A 7,244-nucleotide genomic window follows, 5' to 3' on the forward strand; every position below is an offset into this window, starting at 1 on the left:
TTCCGCCTTCAAGTCGACAATGCGCAGCTCTTTGATCGCAGCCAACAAAGGAAGGCCCATGACGAAGAAAAGGAAAATAAGGGAAAATAACTTCAGTAAGAACCCGTTGGGAACAGGGAACCAATCAGGTTACAATGTTCCTCTAAAGTGTCCTCCTTAATCCTAGAAATCAATCCAACGCTCCTTTACTGCTGACACTGGCTTAACATCCACACTCTATACACTACTTGTCACACACAATGCTAGCCCAACATCAAGCAGTAATGTAAAAGCAATGGTTATGCAATGTGACAGTGCAAGGCAAGGCACAGCTCAATTGTAACTGTGACAAGTAACTATTCTAGCCAAAATTCTGACAAGTCACAATCAGTTATCAGATACACCCAAACAATGAGCAGCACAGCTCCAAATGCCTATGCAGTAATGATCCTTAACTAACTCAGTCACCTTATTTCTAAATAACCAATAATGACCAAAATACCCTTACAGGAACAACCAGCAAACCAACAAATCAGCCAGCAGAAGGTCTACAATCAGCTGGCAGTCAGCCAAAAACACACAGAATAACTGACAACTGCTCACAATGCAGAAGAAAGCTACTAAGCCGAGTCCAATAATGCTCAATATGCCACTGATCAGCAACCAGTATGTCTTAAATGCTACCAGACAGGGTGACGCAGACGCAAGCAGCTTATTACCAAATTTGTAGTCACACCAAACCAAGTTACCAACTAGCAGCAAACACAAGGTAATTCACTGGCTGATCCCAAAAATCCAATTGACAGCACAGCAAACACAATGTGCAGCAGCATTATTGTTGGAACTTTATGTGATAACCGTTCAGACCAATCTTTGTAACTCAACCCACAGGTGACTCTTTATTGTCATCTTACTGAGCAGTGCACATGCAGGCAGGTGCAGACGGGCAGACGCATATGAGCAGTAGGGCAAATGCAGTGCGCAGGTGCAGGCAGACAATCATGCCCTATGCTTAAGGGTCCATGCAGCGCCACTCGAAGCAGCCGTCAAGCAGATGCAGGCGTGCAGAGACAGACAGGCAATGCATGTGCAGTGAGCAGACACCACGTGCAGTGGACACACCGCGTCCAATAGATAGACACCACGTCCGGTGGATAGACACCACGTCCAGTGGATAGACACCACGTCCAGTGGATAGGTTCCTAAAAAGAAACAAAAACCAATTCGGTTTAACAGATATACCTGCACAGCATTGAGCATCATGCGGGGGGGGGGGCACGCAGCATACATGCCAAACCCATTTCAATCACCTTTGCATGACAAAGTCTCACATCTCATATTTATACATTGCATTTTAGTGACCTATTTACAAACTTACCAACAATAATGGCGGAAAGATTATCACATAGTTTATATCTATCGGTCCAACCAAGATCCATAGACTCAAAGCCTCAGTAACATCAGCCAAGTTTACTGCGCCAAAAACGTCAATCCTCACACGACGAAAAAACCACATCCGGGCACTTCGAGCAAGAACTATAATAAAACCCTAACTCCTGAGCGGTTCCCTGTACGGTGGTGCCATCTCCAGGAAGGAAAGGAAAGCGATCACATGGTAGATGGCGCAACTGAGCTCACCGGAACGGCAAGTGCAGTGGCTGCGCTTACAATGATTATCATAAGGCATACCAATCTGGAAAATGATTAAACTAAAGTTGAATAAAGTGATATATTCCTGCCACAAGCTAGCTTACGTCCCAAACATATAGCTATTCTGACTTGGATAGACGATACCGGCGCACTTCTGCCAACGACGGGCAACATTATGCGATACTATACATCTTCTAAGAAGCTCAGCAACATAATAACTTTTGTTTACAAATGGACTACCTTTTTGTTGAGCACACAGCAAATGATACAAGATGCCTCACCTTCAATCAAGCCAAAGAGCAGTTGGGCAGACACACACAGTAATGGCGACGCAACACAAAATGGACGCCGGCTCCCGGATGCGGGGGGGGGGACTCCTTCTGAAAGCAGCCACAGACTCCTAGGTTTTAACATGCGACGAGGGTAGCTATGAGGCACATCCTCATAGCCATCCGAAGCCGCTTACCACGCAAGCTTACCAGCACGTTTACCAGCTGCAGGCGTTCGTGACAACAAGCGGGGTTGCACGCAGGGTTATCCGTTTAGTAGGTGCCAGCCGGGGCCTCGTCAGCTGAGCTAATAGCAACATGACCTAATTGAGGGACACGCCAAAAACTGGCCGAGAACAAGCCAACGGCGGGTAACACTGTGAGGCTGTGCGTAGTTCATTAACATTGCGCAAAATTAGGTTCCTGAACATGCTCTCGCTCGTAGGCATTTGTTCCACAAAGGGCATTGTTAACGTGCATGGTTCTGACTACTAATGTCCATATATGTTGTAACGAGGTGCAAGGGAGGCACTCGTAAAAAATGCCTAATTTCAAAATTAGCTAGTGAATTTTTTTACAGTGTGCTGGTCTCTTGACCCATGCATGTGTCTCTGAGGAGTGAGGACCCCCACAACGATGCCTTTGAAAGTCTTCGCCGGCGACTGTGAGGGCACCACACAGACACGTCTGAGGGCCCTACACCGCCACCTCTGAGACACCAGTGTCTCCTGAGGCCCAACATGGGCGACTCTGAAGGTCCCACACCGGTAACTCTGAGGGCCCCATCGGCGTCTGAGAGTACCATGCCGATCTCTTAGGACTCCACAGGGCTCCTGAAGATGCTGCCGGCCCTCACTTGCCGGCCTGTAAAAGCCCATTGTTGGCATCATACGGTCCGTTACCGGTCTCTGAGGGCCCTTTGTCGGTCAGTGAGAGGCCCTACTGGGTAATTAACCCGCGCCCGGCTGGGGGTCCTGGATTTCCACGCCCTGCTGGGGGGGGGGGGGTGTTTGAACACCCCCCCCCCCCTTCTAACTCGGCTCCTGGGCCACGTAGCGATACGCGGAAGGCGGCGTTCGAAAGAGCGTAAAAAATAATGAGGAAATCACTTCGGTCAATTTTTTGCTCAGGTCAAAGGTCAGGTCACCAGAGGTCATTGAAGGCAAAATTTCGCCGATTTTCAGGTCGAATGTCGACAATTTCCAAGAAGCCAACGCATAACTCGGGAACCAATAGAGCTACAGCGCCGCGGAAAAGCGCATTCGATAGCCCTATTAACGCTCTTTCTGAGCAATTGTCTCAGATTTGACCTATCGTCAACGGTTTTGCCTAGGAGTCTGTGGCTGCTTTCAGAAGGAGTCCCCCCCCCCCGCATCCGGGAGCCGGCGTCCATTTTGTGTTGCGTCGCCATTACTGTGTGTGTCTGCCCAACTGCTCTTTGGCTTGATTGAAGGTGAGGCATCGTGTATCATTTGCTGTGTGCTCAACAAAAAGGTAGTCCATTTGTAAACAAAAGTTATTATGTTGCTGAGCTTCTTAGAAGATGTATAGTATCGCATAATGTTGCCCGTCGTTGGCAGAAGTGCGCCGGTATCGTCTATCCAAGTCAGAATAGCTATATGTTTGGGACGTAAGCTAGCTTGTGGCAGGAATATATCACTTTATTCAACTTAAGTTTAATCATTTTCCAGATTGGTATGCCTTATGATAATCATAATGTTAATATTCGTTTTTTTCACCCATTACAGACTTCTCTGGTAAAGAATGGGGCCATGTACATAGTCCTGGCCTACCTTCATCCCGCGACTGCCGCCGGTGCAGAGCTTAATGAAAAATCACAAATGTTTGATGGTGGTTATTTAAGAAACCTGATTGCAAATTATTCAGTTAGTTGTTGTTGTTGTTGTTGTTGTTGTTGTTGTTAAAGTTATAGTTATTGTCCTGGCGTTGTTATTGTTCTCGTTCTCGTTCTTGTGCCCGAATAAATGTGCTGCAGCGCTACTCAGTCTGTTTACTTGCGGGTGGCGGTCGAGAGTCGGGGGCACTGGTTGACGGAATTCCGTCGACGGAATTCCGTCGACCCAGTGCCTCGACCCCGAAGGCCAGTAGTGGTACTAGTTAAATAGTGCCACTACTGGCCTTGAGCTAGTACCACTACTAGCCTTGGGGGCTAGTACAATTACTGGGTATGGATTAGTAGGCAGTGGCTAGTTACCTTACCAGGCAGGGGCTATTATGACACCTAGTAGACGCACTACCCACGCTATTTACGTGCGTGTTGTCAAACTAGGTGGAGCACGGTGGTCGTATGCATACGGGGCATAGCCTTGTCGAACAAGCTTGTTACTCGGCAACTAGCCTAAAATTAGCCAAATTTACACGCTCCTGCAATGTGATTTTTGCGCTGAGAATTCCTCTATACGTAAAAAAAAATTCACTAGCTAATTTTGAAATTAGGCATTTTTTACGAGTGCCTCCCTTGCTCCTCGTTACAACATATATGGACATTAGTAGTCAGAGCCATGCACGTTAACAATGCCGCTTGTGGAACAAATGCCTACGAGCGAGAACATGTTCAGGAACCTAATTTTGCGCAGTGTTAATGAACTACGCACAGCCTCACAGTGTTACCCGCCGTTGGCTTGTTCTCGGCCAGTTTTTAGCGTGTCCCTCAATTAGGTCATTTCGCTATTAGCTCAGCTGACGAGGCCCCGGCTGGCACCTACTAAACGGATAACCTTGCGTGCAACCCCGCTTGTTGTCACGAACGCCTGCAGCTGGTAAACGTGCTGGCAAGCTTGCGTGGTAAGCGGCTTCGGATGGCTATGAGGATGTGCCTCATAGCTATCCTCGTCGCATGTTACAACCTAGGAGTCTGTGGCTGCTTTCAGAAGGAGTCCCCCCCCCCCGCTTTCGGGAGCCGGCGTCCATTTTGTGTTGCGTCGCCATTACTGTGTGTGTCTGCCCAACTGCTCTTTAGGCTTGATTGAAGGTGAGGCATCTTGTATACCATTTGCTGTGTGCTCAACAAAAAGGTTGTCAATTTGTAAACAAAAGTTATTATGTTGTTGAGCTTCTTAGAAGATGTATAGTATCGCATAATGTTGCCCGTCGTTGGCAGAAGTGCGCCGGTATCGTCTATCCAAGTCAGAATAGCTATATGTTTGGGACTTAAGCTAGCTTGTGGCAGGAATCTATCACTTTATTCAACTTTAATTTAATCATTTTCCAGATTGGTATGCCTTATGATAATAATAATGTTATAATAATGTTAATATTCGTTTTTTTTCACCCATTACAGACTTCTCTGGTGAAGAATGGGGCCATGTAGGTATGTCCTGGCCTACCTGCACCCCGCGACTGCCGCCGGTGCAGAGCTAATGAAAAAATCACAAATGTTTGATGGTGGTTATTTAAGAAACCTTATTGAAAATTATTCAGTTGGTTGTTGTTGTTGTTGTTGTTGTTGTTGTTGTAGTTGTTGTTGTTGTTGTTGTTGTTAAAGTTATACTTATTGGCCTGGCGTTTTTATTGTTCTCGTTCTCGTTCTCGTCCCCGAATAAATGTGTTGCAGCGCTACTCAGTCTGTTTACTTGCGGGTGGCGGTCGAGAGTCGGGGGCACTGGTCGACGGAATTCCGTCGACGGAATTCCGTCGACCGTGCCTCGACCCCGAAGGCCAGTAGTGGTACTAGTTAACTAGTGCCACTACTGGCCTTGAGCTAGTACCATTACTAGCCTTGGGGGCTAGTACCATTACTGGGTATGGATTAGTAGGCAGTGGCTAGTTACCTTAGCAAGCAGGGGATGTTATGACACCTAATAGACGCACTACCCACGCTATTTACGTGCGTGTTGTCAAACTAGGTGGAGCACGGTGGTCGTATGCATACGAGGCACAGCCTTGTCGAACAAGCTTGTTACTCGGCAACTAGCCTAAAATTAGCCAAATTTACACGCTCCTGCAATGTTATTTTTGCGCTGAGAATTCCTCTACGAGGGGCTTGTAAGTTTTTTTTTACAGTGTACACTGTAAAAAAAAACTTACAAGCCCCTCGTAGAGGAATTCTCAGCGCAAAAATAACATTGCAGCAGCGTGTAAATTTGGCTAATTTTAGGCTAGTTGCCGAGTAACAAGCTTGTTCGACAAGAGGCTGTGCCTCGTATGCATACCACCACCGTGCTCCACCTAGTTTGACAACACGCACGTAAATAGCGTGGGTAGTGCGTCTACTAGGTGTCATAATAGCCCCTGCCTGGTAAGGTAACTAGCCACTGCCTACTAATCCATACCCAGTAATTGTTCTAGCCCCCAAGGCTAGTAGTGGTACTAGCTCAAGGCCAGTAGTGGCACTAGTTTACTAGTACCACTTCTGGCCTTCGGGGTCGAGGCACTGGGTCGACGGAATTCCATCGACGGAATTCCGTCAACCAGTGCCCCCGACTCTCGACCGCCACCCGCAAGTAAACAGACTTAGTAGCGCTGCAGCACATTTATTCGGGCACGAGAACGAGAACGAGAACAATAACAACGCCAGGACAATAACTATAACTTTAACAATAACAACAACAACAACAGCAACAACAACTAACTGAATAATTTGCAATCAGGTTTCTTAAATAACCACCATCAAACATTTGTGATTTTTCATTAGCTCTGCACCGGCGGCAGTCGCGGGGTGAAGGTAGGCCAGGATATGTACATGGCCCCATTCTTTACCAGAGAAGTCTGTAATGGGTGAAAAAATGAATATAAACATAATTATTATCATAAGGCATACCAATCTAGAAAATGATTAAATTAAAGTTGAATAAAGTGATATATTCCTGCCACAAGCGTTTACGTCCCAAACATATAGCTATTCTGACTTGGATAGACGATACCGGCGCACTTCTGCCAACGACGGGCAACATTATGCGATACTATACATCTTCTAAGAAGCTCAACAACATAATAACTTTTGTTTACAAATGGACAACCTTTTTGTTGAGCACACAGCAAATGATACAAGATGCCTCACCTTCAATCAAGCCAAAGAGCAGTTGGGCAGACACACACAGTAATGGCGACGCAACACAAAATGGACGCCGGCTCCCGGATGCGGGGGGGACTCCTTCTGAAAGCAGCCACAGACTCCTAGGTTGTAACATGCGACGAGGATAGCTATGAGGCACATCCTCATAGCCATCCGAAGCCGCTTACCAAGCAAGCTTACCAGCACGTTTACCAGCTGCAGGCGTTCGTGACCACAAGCGGGGTTGCACGCAAGGTTATCCGTTTAGTAGGTGCCAGCCGGGGCCTCGTCAGCTGAGCTAATAGCAAAATGACCTAATTGAGGGACACGCC

The sequence above is a fragment of the Amphibalanus amphitrite genome, unplaced genomic scaffold, assembly GCF_019059575.1.
Source record: "Amphibalanus amphitrite isolate SeventyFive unplaced genomic scaffold, NRLGWU_Aamphi_draft 000008F_arrow, whole genome shotgun sequence".
Taxonomy (NCBI): Eukaryota; Metazoa; Arthropoda; class Thecostraca; order Balanomorpha; family Balanidae; genus Amphibalanus; species Amphibalanus amphitrite.